This window comes from Salmo salar, chromosome ssa11, assembly GCF_905237065.1.
Source record: "Salmo salar chromosome ssa11, Ssal_v3.1, whole genome shotgun sequence".
Lineage (NCBI taxonomy): Eukaryota > Metazoa > Chordata > Actinopteri > Salmoniformes > Salmonidae > Salmo > Salmo salar.
Genome location: NC_059452.1, coordinates 95,728,325 through 95,739,956, shown reverse-complemented (window position 1 = coordinate 95,739,956; position 11,632 = coordinate 95,728,325). Strand labels below are relative to the sequence as shown.

Sequence of the window (11,632 nt, the reverse complement as noted above, 5' to 3'; positions counted from 1 at the left end):
TTGTTTCAACAATTGTTTTATTGATTATTTCACTTATAATTCACTGTATCACAATTCCAGTGGGTCAGAAGTTCACATACACTCAGTTGACTGTGCCTTTAAACAGCTTGGAAAATTCCAGAAAATGATGTCCTGGTTTTAGAAGCTTCTGATAGGCTAATTGACCTCATTTAAGTCAATTGGAGGTGTACCTGTGGATGTATTTCAAGGCCTACCTTCAAACTCAGTGCCTCTTTGCTTGACATCATGGGAAAATCAAAAGAAATCAGCCAAGACCTCAGAAAAACAATTGTAGACCTCCACAAGTCTGGTTCATCCTTGGGAGCAATTTCCAAACGCATGAAGGTTCCACATTCATCTGTACAAACAATAGTACGCAAGTATGAACACCATGGGGCGACGCAGCCGTCACACCGCTCAGGAAGGAGACGCGTTCTGTGTCCTAGAGATGAATGTACTTTAGTGCGAAAAGTGCAAATCAATCCCAGAACAACAGCAAAGGACCTTGTGAAGATACTGGAGGACACAGGTACAAAAGTATCTATATCCACAGTAAAACGAGTCCAATATCGGCTTAACCTGAAAGGCCGCTCAGCAAGGAAGAAGCCACTGCTCCAAAACCGCCATAAAAAAGCCAGACTACAGTTTGCAACTGCACATGGGGACAAAGATCGTACTTTTTGGAGAAATATCCTCTGGTCTGATGAAACAAAAATAGAACTGGTTGGCCATAATGACCATCGTTATGTTTGGAGGAAAAAGGGGGAGGCTTGCAAGCCGAAGAATACCACCCCAACCGTGAAGCATGGGGGTGGCAGCACCATGTTGTGGGGGTGCTTTGCTGCAGGAGGGACTGGTGCACTTCACAAAATAGATGGCATCATGAGGCGGGAAAATTATGTGGATTCATTGAAGCAACATCTCAAGACATCAGTCAGGAAGTTAAGCTTGGTAGCAAATGGGTCTTCAAAATGGACAATGACCCCAAGCATACTTCCAAAGTTGTGGCAAAATGGCTTAAGGACAACAAAGTCAAGGTATTGGAGTGGCCATCACATAGCCCTGACCTCAGTCCCTTAGAACATTTGTCGGCAGAACTGAAAAAGCTTGTGCGAGCAAGGAGGCCTACAAACCTGACTCTGTTACACCAGCTCTGTCAGGAGGGCAAAAATTCATCCAACTTATTGTGGGAAGCTTGTGGAAGGCTACCCGAAACATTTGACCCAAGTTAAACAATTTAAAGGCAATGCTACCAAATACAAATTGAGTGTATGTAAACTTCTGACCCACTGGGAATGAGATGAAAGAAATAAAAGCTGAAATAAATAATTCTCTCAACTATTATTCTGACATTTCACATTCTTAAAATAAAGTGGTGATCCTAACTGACCTAAAACAGGGAATTTTTACTATGATTAAATGTCAGGTATTGTGAAAAACTGAGCTTAAATGTATTTGGCTAAGGTGTATGTAAACTTCCGACTTCAACTGAATCTACCCCAGTCAAGTTTAGGAAGGTATTTCCAAATCTGCCAGTTTATTCGCACTCAAAGGCCAACCTTTCCAATTATATCATCCGGATCAGGTTTGGATGACCTTTTGAAAACACCTTTTCAACTAAATGGACTCATCCCATATTTTTTAGACAATCATGTCCCTTGATAACCCGTCACTTAATAAAATCAGATCTGAGTGGGAAAAGGAACTTGGTGGAGAGATCTCTGATGAAGTCTGGAATTGTGTAAATGGAAGCTCCTCTTGTGCCCTGCTCAGCATTAAACAGTATAAGGCACTTCACCGTATCCATTTCAGTAAGGCCAGACTGGTCAAATTATACCCAAATATTGATGGTACATGTGACAGGTGTAAAAGCTCCTTGGCGGACTTGACTCACCATATCCAGGTCGAGGAGGAACAAAAAGGGGAAAAATGTACAATATCTTTACACTGTGAATAAAAATATTATATATATATAAAAAAATACTACAGTACCTACTATAGAATTCTGTAGTAAACTGTAGTCTACTGTAGAATACTATACTACACACTGTAGTATACATTGATCATGTGTAGTACTTACTATAGGATGTTGTAGTGTACTGTAAATACTACAGTACAGTCTGCAAAAACTCTACAGTGAATACTATAGTATTTAAGAAGTAAGATGGTGCAAATAGAGATGGTCGCCTCACTTCAGGTCCTTAGGAAACTATGCAGTTATTTGTTCTATACATATTATTTCCTACATTGTTAGCCCAGGAAATCCCAAGTGTTATTATATACAGCTGGGAAGAACTATTGGACATAAAAGCGATGACAACTTACCAATATTACGACCTGGAATACGTCTTTCCCGAAGTGGATCCTTTGTTCGGACCTCCACCCTGGACATGGGATCTTATCACAGAGGCCGACCCAAAACAACGCGGTCACCGCAGGAGAAGCAGACGGAGCGGCCTACTGGACAGACTCAGAAGGCGAGCACACCATCCACCGCTCCCGAGCATATTACTCGCCAATGTCCAATCTCTAGATAACAAGGTGGACAAAATTAGGGCACGAGTTGCCTTCCAGAGACACATCAGAGATTGTAACATTCTCTGTTTCACGGAAACATGTCTCACTTGGGATATGTTGTGAGAGTCGGTACAGCCACCCGGTTTCTTCATGCATCGCGCCGACAGAAACAAACATCTCTCTGGTAAGAAGAAGGGCGGGGGTGTGTGCCTTATGATTAACGACTCATGGTGTAATCACAACAACATACAGGAACTTAAATCCTTTTGTTCACCTGACCTAGAATTCCTTACAATCAAATGCCGACCGCATTATCATCCAAGAGAATTCTCTTCGATTATAGTCACAGCCGTGTATATCCCCCCCCTCCCAAGCAGATACCTCGTCGGGCCTGACTGGCAAAATCTGACCATGACTCCATTTTATTGCTCCCAGCCTATAGACAGAAACTAAAACAGGAAACGCCCATGCTCAGGTCCGTCCAACGCTGGTCTGACCGATCGGATTCCACGCTTCAGGATTCGATCACATGGACTGGGATATGTTTCGGATAGTCTCAGACAACAACATTGATGTATACGCTGACTTGGTGAGCAAGTTTATTAGCAAGTGCATCGGAGATGTCGTACCCACTGTGACTATTAAAACATTTCCTAACCAGAAACCGTGAATTGATGGCAGCATTCACACAAAACTGAACGCTCGAACCACCGCTTTTAATCATGGCAAGGCAACTGGAAACATGACCAAATACAAACAGTGCAGCTATTCCCTCTGCAAGGCAATCAAACAAGCAAAGCATCAGTATAGCGACAAAGTAGAGTTGCAATTCAGCGGTTCAAACACAAGATGTATGTGGCAGGGTCTACAGTCAATCATGGATTACAAAAAGAAAACCAGCCCGGTCACGGACATCGACGTCTTGCTCCCAAACAACTTCTTCGCTCGCTTTGAGGACAATACAGAGCCACCGACGCGAACCGATACCAAAGCCTGTGGGCTCCCCTTCTCCGTGGCCAACGTGAGTAAAACATTTAAACGTGTTAACTCTCGCAAGGCTGCCGGCCCAGACGGTATCCCTAGCCACATCCTCAGAGCATGCGCAGACCAGCTGGCTGGTGTGTTTACGGACATATTCAATCAATCCCTATCCCAGTCTGTTGTCCCCACATGCTTCAAGATGGACACCATTGTTCCTGTTTCCAAGAAAGCTAAGGTAACTGAACTAAATAACTATCGCCCCGTTGCACTCACTTCTGTCATCATGAAGTGCTTTGAGAGACTAGGCAAGGAGCATATCACCTCCACCCTACCTGATACCCTAGACCCACTGCAATTTGCTTACCGCCCCAATAGGTCCAGTGACGATGCAATCACCATCACACTGCACACTGCCCTATCCCATCTGGACAAGAGGAATACCAATGTAAGAATGCTGTTCATTGACTACAGCTCAGCATTTAATACCATAGTACCCTCCAAACTCATCATTAAGCTCGAAAACCTGGGTCTCGACCCCGCCCTATGCAACTGGGTCCTGGGCTTTCTGACAGGTCGCCCCCAGGTGGTGAAGGAAGGAAACATCTCCATTTCGCTGATCCTCAAAACTCAAAACCCCACAAGGGTGAGTTCTCAGCCCTCTCCTGTACTCTCTGTTCACCCATGACTGCGTGGCCATGCACGCCTCCAACTCAATCATCAAGTTTGCAGACGACACCTCAGTGGTAGGCTTGATTACCAACAATGAAGAGACGGCCTACAGGGAGGAAGTGAGGGCCCTCGGAGTGTGGTGTCAGGAAAATAACCTCTCACTCAACATCAACAAAACAAAGGAGATGATCGTGGACTTCAGGAAACAGCAGACGGAGCACCCCCCCATCCACATCGACGGGACAGTAGTGGAGAATGCAGAAAGTTTTAAGTTCCTCGGTGTACAGTCGTGGCCAAAAGTTTTGAGAATGACACAAATATTAATTTCAACAAAGTTTGCTGCTTCAGTGTCTTTAGATATTTTTGTCAGATGTTACAATGGAATACTGAAGTATAACTACAAGCATTTCATAAGTGTCAAAGGCTTTTATTGACAATTACATAAAGTTGCTGCAAAGAGTCAATATTTGCAGTGTTGACCCTTCTTTTTCAAGACCTCTGCAATCCGCCCTGACATGCTGTCAATTAACTTCTGGGCCACATCCTGACTGATGGCAGCCCATTCTTGCATAATCAATGCTCGGAGTTTGTCAGAATTTGTTGGGTTTTGTTTGTCCACCCGCCTCTTCAGGATTGACCACAAGTTCTCAATGGGATTAAGGTCTGGGGAGTTTCCTGGCCATGGACCCAAAATATCAATGTTTTGTTCCCCGAGTCACTTAGTTATCACTTTTGCCTTATAGCAAGGGGCTCCATCATGCTGGAAAAGGAATTGTTCATCACCAAACTGTTCTTGGATGGTTGGGAGAAGTTGCTCTCGGAGGATGGGTTGGTACCATTCTTTATTCATGGCTGTGTTCTTTGGCAAAATAGTGAGTTATCTCACTCCCTTGGCTGAGAAGCAACCCCACACATGAATGGTCTCAGGATGCTTTACTGTTGGCATGACACAGGACTGATGGTAGCGCTCACCTTGTCTTCTCCGGACAAGCTTTTTTCCGGATGCCCCAAACAATCGGAAAGGGGATTCATCAAAGAAAATGACTTTACCCCAGTCCTCAGCAGTCCAATCCCTACCTTTTGCGGAATATCAGTCTGTCCCTGATGTTTTTCCTGGAGAGAAGTGGCTTCTTTGCTGCCCTTCTTGACACCAGGCCATCCTCCAAAAATCTTTGCCTCACTGCGCATGCAGATGCACTCACCCGTGCCTGCTGCCATTCCTGAGCAAGCTCTGTACTGGTGGTACCCCGATCCCGCAGCTGAATCAACTTTAGGAGATGGTCCTGGCGCTTGCTGGACTTTCTTGGGCGCCCTGATGCCTTCTTCACAACAATTGAACCGCTCTCCTTGAAGTTCTTGATGATCCGATAAATGGTTGATTTAGGTGCAATCTTACTGGCTGCAATATCCTTGCCTGTGAAGCTATTTTTGTGCAAAGCAATGATGACGGTATGTGTTTCCTTGCAGGTAACCATGGTTGACAGAGGAAGAACAATGATTCCAAGCACCACCCTCCTTTTGAAGCTTCCAGTCTGTTATTCGAACTCAATCAGCATGACAGAGTGATCTCCAGCCTTGTCCTCATCAACACTCACACCTGTGTTAACGAGAGAATCACTGACATGATGTCAGCTAGTCCTTTTGTGGCAGGGCTGAAATGCAGTGGAAATGTTTTTGGGGGATTCAGTTCATTTGCATGGCAAATAGGGACTTTGCAATTAATTGCAATTCATCTGATCACTTTTCATAACATTCTGGAGTATATGCAAATTGCTATCATACAAACTGAGGCAGGAGACTTTGTGAAAATTAATATTTGTGTCATTCTCAAAACCATTGGCCACGACTGTACACATCACGGACAAACTGAAATGGTCCACCAACACAGCCAGCCTGGTGAAGAAGGTGTAACAGCGCCTCTTCAACCTCAGGAGGCTTAAGAAATTTGGCTTGTCACCTAAAACACTCACAAACTTTTACAGCTGCACAATTGAGAATTTCCTGTCGGGCTGTGTCACCGCCTGGAAGGGCAACTGCACCGCCCTCAACCGCAAGGCTCTCCAGAGGGTAGTGCGGTCTGCACAACGCATCACCAGGGGCAAACTACCTGCCCTCCAGGACACCTACAGCACCCGATGTCACAGGAAGGCCAAAAAGATCATCAAGGACAACAACCACCCGAGCCACTGCCTGTTCACCCCGCTATCATCCAGAAAGCGAGGTCAGTACAGGTGCATCAAAGCCGGGACCGAGAGACTGAAAAACAGCTTCAATCTCAAGGTCATCAGACTGTTAAACAGCCATCACTAACATTGAGTGGCTGCTGCCAACATACTGACTCAACTCAAGCCACTTTAATAATGGGAAAATTGATGTAATCAATTTATCACTAGCCACTTTATATTATTTATATTATATAATGTTTACATAACCTACATTATTCATCTCATATGTATATACTGTACTCTATACCATCTACTGCATCTTGCCATCCTGATGTAATGTATCACTAGCCACCTTAAACAATGCCGCTTTATATGTTTTCATACCCTACATTACCCATCTCATATGTACATACTGTACTCCATACCATCTACGGCATCTTGCCTATGCCGTTCGGCCATCACTCATTTATATATTTTTATGTACATATTCGTATTCATTCCTTTACACTTGTGTGTACAAGGTAGTTGTTGTAGAATTGGTTGATTACTTGTTAGATATTACTGCATGGTCGGAACTAGAAGCACAAGCATTTCGCTACACTTGCATTAACACCTGCTAACCATGTGACAAATACATTTGATTTGATTTGAGTGGCTTCGTGACAAGTCTCTGAATGTACTTGAGTGGTCCAGCCAGAGCCCGGACTTGAACATCTCTGAAGAGACCTGAAAATAGCTGTGCAGCGACCCTCCCTATCCAACCTGACAGAGCATGAGAGGATCTGCAGAGAAGAAAGGGAGAAACTCCCCAAATACAGGTCTGCCAAGCTTGTAGCGTCATACCCAAAAGGCTGTAATCGCTGCCAAAGGTGCTTCAACAAAGTACTGAGTAAAGGGTCTGAATACCTAGGTAAATGTAAAATTGTAGTTTTTTTATAAATTTGCAAAAAAATCTAAAAACCTATTTTTGCTTTGTCATTATGGGTAGATTGGTGTGGGAAAAATAAAAATGTCATCCATTTTAGAATAAGGCAGTAACGTAACAAAATGTGGAAAAAGTCAAGGGGTCTGAATACTTTCTGTATGCACTGCATGTGTATTACACTTCACATCGGGAGAGAGAGACCCATTTTGGCTGGTGTTGCAGTAAAATGGTTTTCATATCACAAACACAATTCTGTAGGCACACAGTGCAAAAAAAAGCCTAGTCAAATTATCTTCTGAGCAAATCAATTGTGAGATTGTGGTTTTTCTGTCCCCACCAGTTTCCCCTCTCAAATACAAATGTTAATTGGCTGCAATGATGGATTATGGCATTAATCTGAATATTTAACGCACTGTGACTTTAGAGCGTCACAGACAAAGATTTTTTATGTTGGATTGTTCTCATCACAAAATGGAAACAATGACATCAAGGGAAACATTAGAATGATTTCCAACCTCACAGTGAGTCCATGCAAATGGATCCAGCATACCATAATATTCGTATCTCTGTCATAGGTAAGGAAGTCCTATCATATTCCTATCAAATAGACTTTCTTCCCTGCAGCATAAAAATATTAATTTTCCGATTTCTATCGGGTAAAATATTACATTTGCACCATGGCTCTGTGGTGGAGAATCCAAACGGCACAAACAGTTTGTGCATCAGAACATAGGAGACATTTACAGCAGAGGTGATAAGACAACCATTTAGATAATGTGGTCACATTCGATGGCCTGGATTAAAGAGGACCTTTTATTAATGCAGTAAGTACAAAAAGCCTTGGGAATAACCCAGATCTGTGGTGCAAAGAAAGTAACAGAGATATGTGTAATCACAGGGGTAACAGAGATAGGTGTAATCACAGGGGTAACAGAGATAAGTGTAATCACAGGGGTAACATATATAGGTGTAATCACAGGGGTAACAGAGATAAGTGTAATCACAGGGGTAACAGAGATAGGTGTAATCACAGGGGTAACATATATAGGTGTAGTCACAGGGGTAACAGAGATAAGTGTAATCACAGGGGTAACAGAGATAGGTGTAATCACAGGGGTAACAGAGATAAGTGTAATCACAGGGGTAACAGAGATATGTGTAATCACAGGGGTAACAGAGATAGGTGTAATCACAGGGGTAACAGAGATAGGTGTAATCACAGGGGTAACAGAGATAGGTGTAATCACAGGGGTAACAGAGATAGGTGTAATCACAGGGGTAACAGAGATAGGTGTAATCACAGGGGTAACAGAGATAGGTGTAATCACAGGGGTAACAGAGATAGGTGTAATCACAGGGGTAACAGAGATAGGTGTAATCACAGGGGTAACAGAGATAGGTGTAATCACAGGGGTAACAGAGATAGGTGTAATCACAGGGGTAACAGAGATAAGTGTAATCACAGGGGTAACAGAGATAGGTGTAATCACAGGGGTAACAGAGATAGGTGTAATCACAGGGGTAACAGAGATAGGTGTAATCACAGGGGTAACAGAGATAAGTGTCATCACAGGGGTAACAGTAGAAGTTAGTTATTCCACGGTTACTGTTAAGTCAGAGAGAGAGAGAGAGAGAGGTAGAGGTAGAGGTAGAGAGAGAGAGAGAGAGAGAGAGAGAGCGCTCCCTCTACTGGAACCGTGTTGCTTGACTTCACATTGAAAACCTTGTGTAGATTCATATGATCAACAAAACCATGTTTACTGAGTGAAACAAACATGCTTTCTTACTACAGTGGAAGAGTATTGTATTTGATCTATCCAAAAATATGGTTTTGAATCTGTCCCAAAGTTCAAACTTGGTGGACAGTTGCTGTATGTGCATTTAGGATACGCGGAGTTAAATGATGACCACCATGTCTTCACGCTGACTATATCAGACCACCAGTTTGTCTGCTGACAAGGGAGAAAAAAGGGGTTTGAAGAATTTTAACAGTCAACTTAAAAACAGAGAGAAAACTAATTCAATACAGTGGTCACATTACCTAACATCCATTTACTGTACTTCCGGTTAGGATTAGATTCAGATGTTCAATTCAACACATATCTATGCATAGTCACTTTACCCCTACCTACATGTACAAATTACCTCGACTAACCTGTACCCCAGCACATTGATTCAGTACCGGTACCCTCATAGCCTTGTTATGGTAATGTCATTTTATTTTGTTACTTTATATTTTATTTTGTTACTTTAGTTAATTTAGTAAATATTTTCTTAACTCTATTTCTTGACTGCATTGTTGGTTAAGGGCTTGTAAGTAAACATTTCACTGTTGTATTCGGCGCATGTGACAAGTACAATTTGATTTGATTGTTGTCCATTAAATACATTGCTTTCTGACATGACAAAGGAGGGGTAACACTTGACGTATGTAACATATATTTAATGTAGAAAAAATAATAAACATAACACAAAATATAACAGTGTTGAGCTGTGCTGTAGCTATATAATGTAATACGTAAAGCTTTTATTTACACATATACCGTAAATAGAAGGATCATTTTTTTAAACTAGTTGACAACACAACAGATCCTGTGTGAAATTGTGTAATGCTGGTCTCGGACCAGTGGCTGGAATGTTGGAGTTGTTGTAGTGCATAGAGTCCTTTGATTGTGTACTGACTCATTAAGTTCAGTGTCTAGACATTAGACCTATTGACCAGGGGTGTATTCATTAGACGAAGACCATAGCAAAATGTTTTGCAACGGTAACCGTTTGCTCCAAACCAAAAAACATTTTGCAAAATAAAAAGTGTTTCTATTGGACAAATTCAGGTAGGTCCCTCCCCGTTTCATTACATTTGGTTCGACTGGGTTCTTAGTGAATACACCCCAGACATAGAAAACATGGTCAAAACAAGATCAGAGGTTAACACAAATGAACAATGTAGTTTTAGAGCTTTGTAGATGTTAATGCATTTTTGGGGAATTTGAATTTTCAAACCTCTTCTGCCCCATCAACAAACAACAAAATCTACAAACTAACTCAGGATGCAGATGTGTGGTAGAGGGGGGCTCTTCTCGTCCACTCATAAGCCAGGAATAGAGCTCCGTTGGAGGGGAAGTGGGGGTTAGGCCAGAATACAAAGCAGGGACACCTGGAACAGAGGCAATACACCATCAAGCACATCATGCATACATAAAATCCCATACATGTGAAATCTAAAGGGGCTCAAACTAGAAAGCTGTGACGGACAAAGCTATCACTATCACAAACTAAATAGCTCATACTGCTAAACCGTATCGCATTAAATGTGGGGGCAATCCTAATCTTCTGTAGATAATGAGTTAATTAATTTCTGTTATCTGGAAAACAAAGCTGCCAACATGAAAGGAATGATTGGGCGATAAATCAATCAGAAGTTTACTGATTAACACTACATTTGAGATTCACAGAATGCACCTAGTTTAGAAGACCTTGGATAAACTGTACAATCAGATTATTAAAAATAATGTGGAGGAAAATGTTGTCACCGTCTGTCCTTATGATACCGAGCAGTGTTCTGAGAAACCCAGCCTGCTTGCCTGACATGGAGTGAACCTGGATTCTGTATTTGACACTGCCAACCAAAAGCCGCTCCCCCCCAACTCCCCCACTGATTAAGAGTGGGACAGCGTCTATCAAAGACAAAAACAAATAACACACATAAGATCAGTTGTGTGAAGGTGTACCAGTACCACAGACTAGATCTAGGGCCTTCCCTGTGGTTCAGTTGGTAGAGCATGGTGTTTGCAACGCCAGGGTTGTGGGTTCGATTCCCACGGGGGGCCAGTACAAAAAAATAAAAAATAAATGCATGAAATGAAATGTATGCACTCACTACTGTAAGTTGCTCTGGATAACAGCGTCTGCTAAATGACTAAAATGTATTTATAGGGGGCTCAATTATCTATATCATCTGGAGTTTGCTGAATAGCTAAATGAGAAATTGAATCCCTACAGTGGAGTCCTAGAAAGACTAGCTGTCGTCATGACGATCCTAATAAAATAAATGTCATCAAGTAAGGGCTGGACTCACCCAAGCCAACATTGGACTGGCCAGGGTTCTGCAGATCCCATACACCCAGGCACCTCTCAGAGCCAGGTGCTGGTCATTCCCTGGAAGAGGCCTGGAGGACCATCTGTCCTCAATGTGTCCCACCACTGACCAGGTGGAACTGGGAGAAAGAAAGACAGGGGATGGTGCACTAGAATACAGTCAAACACACAACCTATTAACATCTTTCTAGTGGATTATATACTGAACAAAAATATAAACGCAACATACAACCATTTCAACGATTTTACTGAGTTGCAGTTCATACAAGGAAATCAG

General features: G+C 42.5%; 1 long non-coding RNA gene across 1 annotated transcript; it reads right to left on the bottom strand.

Annotated features, from left to right (window-relative positions):
- Window positions 1-9,684: 9,684 nt before the first annotated feature.
- On the bottom strand, window positions 9,685-11,618 carry LOC106563713 (uncharacterized). Its single transcript, XR_001319303.2, has 2 exons — window positions 11,336-11,618; window positions 9,685-10,934 (listed from the first exon to the last, which is right to left on the bottom strand). It is a non-coding gene; the product is annotated as an uncharacterized lncRNA (long non-coding RNA).
- Window positions 11,619-11,632: the final 14 nt, after the last annotated feature.